Source organism: Phyllobates terribilis, unplaced genomic scaffold (assembly GCF_046119375.1).
Source record: "Phyllobates terribilis strain yellow unplaced genomic scaffold, ASM4611937v1 Scaffold_186__1_contigs__length_3700242, whole genome shotgun sequence".
Taxonomy (NCBI): Eukaryota; Metazoa; Chordata; class Amphibia; order Anura; family Dendrobatidae; genus Phyllobates; species Phyllobates terribilis.
Genome location: NW_027362946.1, coordinates 2,245,273 through 2,258,505, shown reverse-complemented (window position 1 = coordinate 2,258,505; position 13,233 = coordinate 2,245,273).

The following is a 13,233-nucleotide window of genomic DNA, read 5'->3' as shown; positions in this document are numbered from 1 at the left end:
AGACACTATTTTTATTTTTTTTACAGCAAAAAATGCAAAAAGCAGGATAATAGAGATTTTTTACCGTGGAACAGCAAAAGCACACTTCTGTCTCTCTGGCCTACACCAGACTATTTTCAACAGATATATTTGTGTCTGAAAAATCAGGGAGACACTATTATTATTTTTATACAGCAAAAAATGCCAAAAACAGGATAATAGAGATGTTTTACCGTGGAACATCAAAACCACAGTAATAATTTACTGGTGTATACCAGGCTTTTTAAAATATATATATATTTGCGGCTGAACAGTGAGCGACACACTCAAACTGTTTTTTTTAGGTATAAATGGCCCATAGAACTGCAAAACCACACTTCTATTTCTCTGGCCTACACCAGACTATTTTCAACAGATACATTTGTGTCTGAAAAATCAGAGGCACACTTTTTTTTTTTTTTGGGGGGGGGGGAGGGGCACCAAAAGGTTAATAAGATGGGTATTTGTACATTGTGAAGGAGGAAAAAAAACAGAGGATTTAGATAAAAAAAAGGATTTTTCCTGGCCCCCGGGACCTGGAGCTAAGTCTAGTAGAGATGAGCGTTGTTCTACTCGAACTGTTCGCCAATCTCAAATTCGAGCTGTTTTGGGCTCTGTTCGAGCCATTCGGCGAACACGAACAATTTGAGAAAAATTCGGCTGTTCGAGGTTATGTTCGATAACTGTTCGTGCACCAAAATCATAACTGGATTTTTTCTCAGTAATGATGAAAATTAATGTTAATACGCAGTTTGAGTGTACAGCGGGGTGGGGGGAGGGGCAGGGGATGGATCTCTGCAGGAACAATGAAGATCTCCATTTTTTTTTCTCTTTCCCGCATTTGCAGTGGGGAGGTGCAATCTGTCAGCCTATCAGCAGCGCACACACGGAGCGAAGTGCTTTTTTTCACACAAGCAAGGGCATGTGTCATTGGCAGTGTATGTCACATGTCCTTGCCCTATAAGACCAAGCCATTTTCCCCGTCGCCACCATTTTCTCACTGCTGCAGCTGCGTGTTAGACGGCACCGCTGTTGCTGTGTGTGCTATACCTTGTTAATTTCAAGCCAATTTTCGCACAAATATACAGATAGCTTGGGAGTAGGGAATAGTTGTGATTGCAGTCCTTTTAAGGACTAGGTTACAGCATTTCCTACGACTTTTATCAGGGAGGTCTGTGCTCTTAAATAGATAGGTTGTGGGAGTAAAGACTAATTGTAATTGGAGTCCTTTTCAGGACTAGGTTACATCAGTTCCTATCAGTTTTTGCCAGGCAGGTCTGTGCCAGTGCTGTGCAAGTTTTTTTCACAGCATTTGGCTGAATCTAGCAAAGCTAATCCTTTTTGGCCTATTGCAGAGTGTGTTAGTCAGTGGAGTAGCCTATCTGTGTTGCAAGATATACCACCTGTGTATAGAATACCAATTTTTTTACTGCACCTAGTGAAGTAAAATCTTTTGGGCATAGCATCATTCTATTAGTCCATCTATACTGACCTCCATCAGGTTGCAAACTGAATATAATTTTTTTCTGCATCTAGCTCTGAAAAAATATTTGGCCTTCTAGCAGTGTGTCGGACTTTCTCTATTAGTCCATCTATACTGACCTCCATCAGGTTGCAAATTAAAAATAATTTTTATCTGCATCTACAGTACCTCTGAAAAAATATTTGGGCTTCTAGCTGTGTGTGGGACTTGTTGTATTAGTCCATCTATACTGACCTCCATCAGGTTGCAAACTGAATATATTTTTTTCTGCATCTACCTCTGAAAAAATATTGGGCTTCTAGCTGTGTGTGGGTCTTGTTCTATTAATCCATCTATACAGACCTCCATCAGGTTGCAAACTGAATATACTATTTTTCTGCATCTAGCTCTGAAAAAATATTTGGCCTTCTAGCAGTGTGTGGGACTTTCTCTATTAGTCCATCTATACTGACCTCCATCAGGTTGCAAATTAAAAATAATTTTTATCTGCATCTACAGTACCTCTGAAAAAATATTTGGGCTTCTAGCTGTGTGTGGGACTTGTTGTATTAGTCCATCTATACTGACCTCCATCAGGTTGCAAACTGAATATATTTTTTTCTGCATCTACCTCTGAAAAAATATTGGGCTTCTAGCTGTGTGTGGGACTTGTTGTATTAGTCTATCTATACTGACCTCCATCAGGTTGCAAACTGAATATAATTTTTTTCTGCATCTACCTCTGAAAAAATATTTGGGCTTCTAGCTGTGTGTGGGACTTGTTCTATTAGTCCATCTATACTGACCTCCATCAGGTTGCAAACTGAATATAATTTTTTTCTTCATCTAGCTCTGAAAAAATATTTGGCCTTCTAGCAGTGTGTGGGACTTGTTCTATTAGTCCACCTATACTGACCTCCATCAGGTTGCAAATTCAAAATAATTTTTTGTCTGCATCTAGCTCTGAAAAAATATTTGGCCTTCTAGCAGTGTGTGGGACTTTCTCTATTAGTCCATCTATACTGACCTCCATCAGGTTGCAAACTGAATATATTTTTTTTCTGCATCTACCTCTGAAAAAATATTTGGGCTTCTAGCTGTGTGTGGGACTTGTTCTATTAGTCTATCTATACTGACCTCCATCAGGTTGCAAACTGAATATAATTTTTTTCTGCATCTACCTCTAAAAAATATTTGGGCTACTAGCTGTGTGTAGGACTTGTTCTATTAGTCCATCTATACTGACCTCCATCAGGTTGCAAATTGAATATAATTTTTTTCTGCATCTAACCCAGCCAATAGTTTTGGCCTAATACCACAGTTTGGCCACTCAGCTCTGCTCGGTTCCCATCCATTTTTTTTTGTGCAAACAACTCCAGAGTTGTGAATTAGTTAACCACCAAAATGAGTGTAAAAAGGCCTGCTGCTGGTGGAAAGGGGAATAGGCGTGTTGGGAAGGGGAAAAAAGGTTGTGTCCGTGGGGTAGGTGTTAAAGCAACAGTAACATCTGCAGAAGAAAGACCATCTTCCAGCCAAACTAAAATGTCTACTTCTTTTAGCGGACAATGTGATAAGATCCCTTTCTTATGGCCACGCCAATCGCTACAAATTCCAGATGAGGCACAAAAACAGCAGGTGCTTCAACGGATATCAAGTGCTCCTTTAAGTGGGCTCTCCTCCACATCAACTTCAACATCACAAATACTCCAGTCCTCAAAGGTGTCACCCCAATCGCACTTGCTTCCTCACAGCTCCCAAATCTCCAGCTGCCCGTCTGAGTATGAGGTAGAACAGATGGTTGAGTCTGCAGAGCTGTTTACTCATACTATAGCCTGGGAATCAGAGGTCGACTCCAGCGCTTCTGTGAATCCAGATGAGGAAATGATCTGCACTGATGCCCAGAATCTTTATGAGTCGGATCCAGGACCAGACGCAGAAGGTTCTGACCATAATGTAGACCCTCATTCCCAAACTGTAACTCCTGTTGGTGGAGACAATGAGGAAGACGATGATGAGACTCAAATACCTGATTGGAGCGACAACTTTAGTTTTTTGTCAGGGCAGGAACAGGTTGGCTCTGAGGACGACGGGTGTGATAACACACAGGGTGATGATGATGAGGTTGGAGATCCCACTTACTGTCAACCCACAGTCAGCCAAGAGATGAGGTCAGCAGAGGAGGTGGAGGAAGATGCTAGTGACGACGAGGTCAGGTTGCGCCTTCCTGGACAGAGACGTAGTACTGGAAGCACGTCAACAACTGCATCCTCAAACACAACTCTGCCTCTCACCACAAGTCGTGGTGGCCCTTCAGGTCGCATGGGTGCTAAGCCTTGCATAGCCTGGGCATTTTTTCAGATCGATAAAGATGACCCAACTCGTGTTATCTGTAACATTTGTCAGCAAAAGCTAAGTAGAGGCCAAAAAATACATAGTTTGAGTACTTCATGCATGAACCGGCACATGGACATGAAGCATAAGTTGCAGTGGGAAGCTCAGTGTGCTACAATGCGGCCTAGCCGGCCGGGCCAACCACCGTCTGCCATATCTTGTGCATCCGCGGCCTCTTCATCCTCTGTGACTGGGGGGACAGCAGTCACACCTGTTTTGGGGCGCAGACCTGCCACCTCTTTACCCGCAACAGCCAGCGTGATTGGCAGGTCATCATTTTCTTTGGAGGTGGTAACACCAGCTGGTGTTGAGCGCTGTCCGACATCGATAGCACCACCTTTGGATCAAGGCAACCTAACATGTCCGCCCGCATCTTCCTCACAGACCGGCAGTTTGCCGGGGACACCCTTATCAACCCCGTCTAAGCACAATAGCCAGCCCTCGGTCCTTCAGATGTGGACAAGTAAAAGACCATTTCTTCCTAGCCATGAGAAAGCTAAGAGGTTGAATTTCACCATCTGCAAGCTCTTGGCTACAGAAATGCTGCCTTTCCGCCTGGTGGACACAGAGGATTTTCGAGACCTTATGTCCATCGCAGTGCCCCAGTACCAGATGCCCAGTCGGCACTACTTCTCAAAGAAAGGTGTGTCTACGCTCCACCAGCATGTCGCACACAACATCACCGCTTCTTTGAGAAACTCTGTGTGTGACAGGGTGCATTTCACCACAGACACTTGGACGAGTAGGCATGGACAGGGGCGTTACATGTCGCTGACTGGGCACTGGGTAACTATGGTGACAGCAGGACAAGGGGCTGCTGTCCAAGTCTTGCCGTCCCCACGAGTTGTGCGTCAATCCTCTTTATGTCAAAGTTCCTCCACTGCTTCTGCCTCCTCAACCTCCTCTCGGTCTTCCACCTGCACCCAAAGCCTGTCTGGTCATGCCACAAGCTTTCTAACTGCGCAGAAGGGATCCTGCACACCTCCTTACTATGCTGGCAGTAGGGCTCAACGTCATCAGGCGGTTTTTACTTTGAAATGTCTGGGAAATGTGAGTCACACAGCTGAGGAGTTGTGGTCAGCTCTGGAGAACCAATTTCATGAATGGTTGTCTCCACTGGACCTGAAACCAGGGAAGGCCGTGTGCGACAATGCTGCAAACCTGGGTGCTGCCCTTCGCCGGGGCAATGTCACACACGTGCCTTGTATGGCTCACGTGTTGAACCTGGTTGTCCAGCAATTTTTAGCCCACTATCCCAGACTAGATGGCCTTCTGCAGAGGGCACGGTCGCTGTGTGCTCACTTCCGCCGTTCGCATCCCGCAGCTCAGCGACTTACATCTCTACAGAAGTCGTTGGGCCTGCCACTTCACCGGCTAAAATGCGATGTGCCTACCCGGTGGAATTCAACTCTGCACATGTTGCAGCGACTGTGGCAGCACCGACAAGCCCTGGTGCAATACGTTCTGACGTATAGCCTGGGCCAACGAGATCCAGAGGTGGGGCAAATCACGCTGGAGGAGTGGTCTCAGATCAGGGACCTATGCACCCTTCTGCACAGTTTTGAAATGGCGACAAAGATGTTTAGTGCTGACGATGCCATTATCAGCATGACTATTCCGGTGATTTACATGCTGGAGCACATGTTAAACAGAATTCAGTCAGGTGGTGGCACAAGAGGAGGTGGAGGAAGTAGAGGAGGAGGAGTTGTATGCGGAAGGGCTAACATCTGCAAGGTCCAGACGGTCGGCAGCACCAAGGCGGCAGGCATGTGAGGGTGGGGGAGATGGTTTTACCAGGGCGCATGGTAGCAGCCAAACTAGTGAGGAAGGTACAGGAGCCCAGGAAGAAGTGGAGGACGAACTGATGGAAGACTCATCAGATGAGGGAGACCTTGATTACATTTCTGTTGTGCGAGGGTGGGGGGAGAGGAGAGAGGAAGGAAGCATGATTGTTACCTCGCCACCAACACAACAGGGACTTGGTGCTCATGGATGCGCAACACACATGAGTGCCTTCTTGCTGCACTACCTGCAACATGACCCTCGAATTGTGAGAATTAGAAATAATCTTGACTACTGGGTTGCCACACTGTTAGATCCCCGGTACAAAAGTAAATTTGCAGAAATTATTCCTGCCATAGAAAGGGATGCACGCATGCAGGAGTATCAGCAGAGACTGTTGCAGAATCTTACATGTGCTTTTCCACAAAACACCAGTGGTGCACGTAGTGAATCTCACAGTTCCAACTTGCCAACCGTGGGACCGTCAAGTGTTCAGCACTCAAACCGTAACAGAACCACAGTATCTGCTGGTAACATCAATTTTGCGGAATAATTTCACCACTTTTTTAGCCCATCCTTTGCAAGGCCACAGGAGACAAGAAGTCTGACACATAGTCAACGCCTAGAGACGATGGTACAGGAGTATCTCCAAGTAAACATTGAAGCCATGACTGTGTCACTGGACCCTTGCTCTTTTTGGGCTTCCAATCTGGATAAATGGCCGGAGCTAGCCACTTACGCCTTGGAGATCTTGTCATGCCCCGCAGCCAGCGTTCTGTCTGAACGTGTGTTCAGCGCTGCTGGTGGTGTGCTGACAGATAAGCGCACGCGGCTCTCCACTGATAATGTAGACAGACTCACGTTCATAAAGATGAACAAATCATGGATCCGAAACGACTTTTCTACCCCTGTGTCATCCTGGGGAGAGTAAAAGCTTGATGATTGGTTAAAATCACCCTACCAACCGTTTTAAGCTTTCAAATTACTAATCATGTTTATCTGTATCTTGGCTGGAAAATAATTTGGGCTTTGTAGCAGTGTGCAGCACTGATTCTATTAGGCCATCTATAATAAGCTCCACCAGATTTAAAATTACTAATCATGTTTATCTGTATCTTGACTGGAAAATAATTTGGGCTTTGTAGCAGTGTGCAGCACTGATCCTATTAGGCCATCTATACTAAGCTCCACCAGATTTAAAATTAATAATAATTTTTAGCTGCATCTAGCCCGGAAAATAATTTTTGGGCTCCGAGATGCGCAAGACACATAAGTGCCTTCTTGCTGCACTACCTGCAACATGACCCTCATATTGTCAGAATTCGAAGTAATCATGACTACTGGGTTGCCACACTCTTAGATCCCCCAAACTTTTCGATCAACCTTTTAATTTTAATAAAGACCAAAAAAATTGTCATTTTTGAAATTATAAGCATTAGCAGGTTATTAGAAACTGAAATCAAACAATTTTCAACTCAAAACTTTATTCTAGGTGATGTTACATTTTCACGTAGGACCCCTTGTTCGAAAGGAGCTTCTGAACTCTCTCGTCCATTGAATTTGTCAGCTTTTGGATGGTTTCTGCTTCAATTGTTTTGCATGAGGACAGAATACCCTCCCAGAGCTGTTGCTTAGATGTGAACTGCCTCCCGCCATCATAGACACTCCTTTTGATGATGCTCCAGAGGTTCTGAATGGGGTAGAGGTCAGGGGAGCATGGGGGTCACACCATAAGTTTGTCCCCTTTTATGCCCATATCAGCCAGAGATGCAGATGTTTTATGTGCAGCATGAGATGGTGCATTATCATGCAAAAAAATGATCTTGCTGTGAAATACACGGTTCTTCTTCTTGAACCATGGCAGGAAGTGCTGTTTGAGAAAATCCACATACATTATGGAGTTCATCTTTAGCGCCTTCAGGGATCCTAAAGGGGCCGAGAATCTCTCTCCCCATGATTCCAGCCCAAAACATTACTCCACCTCCTCCTTGTTGGCGCTGTAGCCGTGTTTGCGTGGGGTGTCCATCAACCAGCCATCCTCCACTCCATCCATCTGGACCATCGAGCGCTGCACGGCACTCATCCGTGAACAAAACAGTTTTGAAATCAGTCTTCATGTAATGTTTGGCCCACTGGAGCCGTTTCTGCTTGTGTGAAGTGGATAGAGGAGGTCGACAGGATGGCGTATGCACAGCTGCAAACCTCTGAAGGACCCTGCATCTTGTTGTTCGGGGGACATTGGAGGCACCAGCAGCTTCAAAAACTTGTCTGCTGCTATGACAAGGCTTTTTTGCCGCTGCTCTTTTAACCTGACGTAATTGCCTGTAGGAAAGAGTCCTCAATTTGCCCTTATCAGCACGCACACGTGTGTACTGTGAATCAGCTACATACTTCTTGATTGCCAAGACACTTCATCCTGATCATCGCACAATGTTGATTGTAGTCATGCCTTGACCTAAACACTCCACAATTTGTTGCTTCTCAGCAGCCGACACATCCTTTTTCTTTCCCATTTTGGCAGAAAATGTAGGCTGCTTAATAATGTGAGACAGCCTTCTTAAGTAGTCTTGCCTTTCATTGGACACACCTGCCAAACTAATTAGCACAGGTGTCTGCAATTGCTTACAGTGATATAAAGAGCCCTGACACACATCACCATCAATGAGTTTAACTGACAAACAAACAAATTCTTCCCTTATCACTCCTAAACACTTTTTGCATAATAATTTGGAACACAGTGTACATGTGCTTTTCCACAAAACACCAGTGGTTCACGTAGTGAATCTTACAGTTCTAACTTGCCAACCGTGGTCTGTATGGAGTTGTTCAATAAAGTGCCCAAAATTAAGATAACATAGATGGGAGAGGTCTCTATGAATAGGAATTCCTAAGTATTTGATACCCTGTGAGGGCCAGGCAAAGGGAAAGTTGGACTGGATGGAATCCTATATGGATTTGGGGAGGGAGACATCGAGGGCCTCAGACTTCGCTGCATTGATTTTAAAATTTGACCATGTAACAAAGTGATCTATTTCAGCCATAACAGCATGGATGGATATATGTGATTGAGTGATATATACTAGGACATCATCAGCAAATAGAGAGCACTTGTACTCGGTGCCTCCCACCTCAATCCACCTAATATTGGGGTTATGGCGAATTGATGAGAGCAGGTGCTCCGTCACTAGGATGTATAAGAGAGGGGACAGAGGACATCCCTGCCTTGTCCCATTGGTGATTGTGAAAGGTGATGAAAATGTTCTGATGCACCCCCTGGGCCTTGGGACACCCGGAGCCGGACCCTTTTTGGTGGATGCTGGTGGTTGTAGTCTTCGTGGCGGCGACCCGGTTCCGTGGCTCAGGGTGGTCAAACCAGTGGCGGAACTATTTATGTGGTTTTGATGTTTAAATGTCCGACTACGCCACACGTGGATTGCGGTCAGAGTGAACCGCCGCTGCAGGGCAGACCCCTGAGGCTGGTGTTGTAGGTGCAGCAGAGCGTAGCATAACTCCCCACGGGAGGAGTATAGCCTCAGGGCAGTGTATGCGGAGGATGGGGGTGATGATGCAGGGCAGCAGCAGTAACGACACGGAGTCAGTGATGCAGTCCAGGGCCTTTACTCACAGTTCTTATTATCCAGACCACGTCTGCAGGTAACGGCTGCCCACGTCGTACTGTGCTCACCAGGTGAGGGGCTCAGACAACTCCCAGATAACTTTGGAGCGCTTCACAGGACCCCCTTTGTGTGTCCTTTGTCTGGCCTTTCTTACCAACCCTTCTGTCCGGCTGCCTCGGGCCTCCTCTTGGTAAACTTGGCGCCAGTTTCCCTGACCCTATGTGGTGCCTTCCTAGCGGGTGTAGCGCGGGGCTGCGCCACATAAAATGTCACAGCCTCCGGTTTCTAGCTGAGGGTCGTTTCCTGCCTCCACTAGTTTCGGGGACCGGTCTCCCCCTTTGGCCTGACCCCTCCACGCAGGTGGATTCGGGCGTGCGGTGGCGACTCGCCCATCCGCACCCCTGGGATCCCTTCATTCCTCGTTCCTGGAGCCTTCTCCGCTCCTCTTCCTTTCTTCTCCCTCTTCCAGGCCTGGGCCTCTGTTACTAGGCCCGCCTCCGGAGCAGAGCTCATGCAGAGCCCCTGCTCCCTGCCACTTCTGCTCAGACTTCTCTGCACTGAACTAAGATGGTGCCCACCTTTTATACTCCCTTCTCAATGCACCCAGGAACTGCTTCCTCCCTGCTCCTGCACTACAGGGTCCCCCTTCTTCAGTGTTCCCTCCCCCCACTCCAGCCAGGGACAGGGACTGTCGTGCCCATCTCAGAGGCATATTGGTCGCCCTGCCCCACGGCAATGTGGTGTAATGCATGCAGGTGTCGGGTCCTGATCCACACTCCATCCTTACCTGAGAGTGAGATATCACACCTCTGGGTGAGGTGCAATACCTCTGTAGCAACCGAGCCCTCAGGGTGCTACAGTTCCATTTATCTTCAGCCTAGGTGACGTATTGTGATACAGGGCCGTGATTTTGGCTATAAAAGGGTCCCCTAGACCCCTACCCCAAGCTTTTTAAGAGAATCATATATGGCGTGCCAGGAGACTCTATGGAATGCTTTCTCAGCATCCAACGAGAGTATCTAATTACAAATTTTTAACTGCATCTAGCCCAGGAAATACTTTGTGCCTAGTAGCAGTGTCTGCTAGTCAGCGGATTATCCCGGCTGTTAAGCAAGCTACACCACCTGTAGTTTGGACACTTAATTTTTTTAAAAGGAAATGCTTCGGGACCATGGGATACTCAGTGAAGAGCATCAGGAGGCACCCCAAGGCATAGGGGCTGGGACTGGCAGTAGGATGCCTTGCGGTGGACAGCCGAGCTCGATCCTTATAAAAGCTTTTTAACTGCAGCAGCTTTAGTGGACGCTACTGGAGCTGGAATTACGCGGCTGCTGGCATGAGACTTGCCCTCCAATAGATCCTTGTAAATGGATTTAAAGTGTATTCATTCAAATTAGAGAGACAATTTAAATTAAAAAGCTTAGAGCTGCCTCCACTACAGGGGGGCTCGCTCGACCCACCAGCGGACAGGCACCAGTATTGGGAGAGGGGGGCTGGCCGTCAGGGTTCACCGCGGCTCTGGCACAAACCCGGCGACACGGAGGTGGCACGGGCAGGAGCGGACTGAACGTGTCGGCTTCTCACTTTTTGGATTTTAGAAGGGCATGACATGCCTATATCTGTGTCTCCCCCTCCTTTTACTCCTCCACCTCTTTTCTTTTCGCATGACTATATGTACTTGTCACTTTTCCATGTGTTAGTTGTGTCTTCTGAGCAGTTTGTCAGCTTTTGGACACCTTTGAAGGTGTTTTCTATGTGTTTCTATGTGTTTTTGTTTGCCTGCCATTGGTTTTAACGGTGTTCGAAGGTGTTCGACGAACCGAACCGAACTCGAACACTACGGGGGTGGCTCAACACTAGTGAATAACCGATGACCCCCGCTAGGGCCAAATGTACAGTTAAAGAACTTACGTGGTGTCTCCCATGACTGAGGGCATCACCCTACTTAAGAGCCTTCGCCTTACTTAAGAGACTTCACCTTACTTAAGAGACTTCACCCTACTAAAGAGACTGCACCTTACGTAAGAGACTTCACCTTTCTTTGAGCGGCTTCACCTTACTTTGAGAGACTGCGTCTTATTTTGAGAGTTTGCCTTTTGTTGATATATTGAATTACTGTTCATTACCCTTGTTACTAATCCCTTGTTCAGAATTCCTGTTGCATAAAATTGTTTATTTTCATCTCAGACTGTTCTCGCCTTGTGTCTCTGTGCGTTGCATTCCCGCACCTGCATTACATTTGGCGTAGATGGGGGATCAGTCTGTGGCTGGGTCCAGTCGGACCCATATACCCCTGGGGGCTATGCTCAGCCATCTTCCCAAATTTTCAGGGGATGGCATGTCACTGTGGGACTGGGTAGAAAGACTGAGAAGTATGCTACGGATGTACCCCTTGATCCCCTAGCTCAGGCGGAGCTGGCCCTCCTAACACTTGATGGAGAGGCCGGACAGACTGTGATGTACCGCCCACCTGGAGACCATGACACCGTGGATAAAGTGATAAAAATTTTAGACGACATGCACGGTGACACTACAGATTTGGGACACTTGCGCTTACGGTTGTTCCAGCGGGTCCAAGGGGAAAATGAGACAGTAAATCAGTATGTTAATGTGACGCGCCCCTGGGCCTGTGTTGCGCAGCGTTGCGCACGCGGGAGCTTACCCGGAGCCGGATCTGTTGAGGGTTGTAGTCTCGTGGCGGTGATCCGGTCCGTGCCCAGGGAGTCAGACTAAGTGGCGCTGTATCAGCGGTAGATGATGGACGACTACGACACCCGTTGAATGCAGCTATGGAGCTGCCGCTGCAGGGCAAACCGCTGAGGCCGGTGGGAGGATGGTGCAGCGTGGATGGTATAACCCCCAACGGGAGGGGTATGGCCTCAGGGCAGCCGACGTGGATGATGGGGGTAGCAGGAATCACTCAGAGACGATACGGTGTAGTTCAGGGTCTTTACTGGTGACAAAGATAGACCCTCCCGGAGTACTGGCTAGCGGTCGGGGCCTGGTCAGTCCTTGAGCAGATGGGATCCCCCTTGGCCAGGCGGAGTTGTAGGCCTCCCCAACTAATTGTACTCTTCTGGCTACCTTGCTAGAGGCGGGTAAAGGTAGCCCACGTCCCTGAGTGTACCGTGTGGTGCTCACCCGTATGGCCGGTGACTCGGGGCCTTCTAGTAGCTTCCGCTCCACGACGGCGGTGCTGGTCCCACACGTGTGACCGAGCCTTCGGGTTTCTGGGCCAGAGGACCTGAAATCCCCTGCCGGTCGGTTTCTGCTGCTGGGTAGGAGTTAGTCCCCACAGCCTCGGACTCCGGGTCCGGTAAGAAATCTTCAATCAGGGCGAGCTCTACAGCTTCCAGCCCCTGACTCCTTGTAGCACTGCTCCCACAGAGCTTCTGATCTTTCTTTCCTATTACTGCTTCTCTTCTTCTCTCTACTCTTCTTCTCTACTCACTAACCCTGCCTCAGCCCTAGGTTTATATAGGGGAAGTTCTTCCCCTCCCAGGACTGGGCAGGAGGTGTGGCATGCATAGGATCCCTGACCAAGAGACCTCCCACCTGCTCTCAGACGTAATATCTCTATCACTGTGGCAACCAGACCCCTGGGGTGTCACAAATGCGTTGCAGGAAGTGACGGCCCATATCACTAAGAAAGCTCGAGATGGGAACCGAGGACTGGGACCATTGGATGAGGTGTTGCGTGACCAACTGATTGCCGGCTTGAAAGACCCTTGCCTGAGGCAGATCCTGAAGGAGCGGCTGCGATTGAGCCCTGATATGGGCTTCCTGGAGGTAGGGGCTGAAGCTAGAGTGCTGGAGAGAGAAGTTCCTGTTCTCAAAGCCACAGTTAGAAGTCAAGAGGCAATTGCTCCTGGATTCACCAACCAAGAGCCTGATTGGGTACGGGAAATACGTCAGGAAATTCGAGACATTCGGGGTGAGCTGAATGCTATTAGAAAGCCCCCT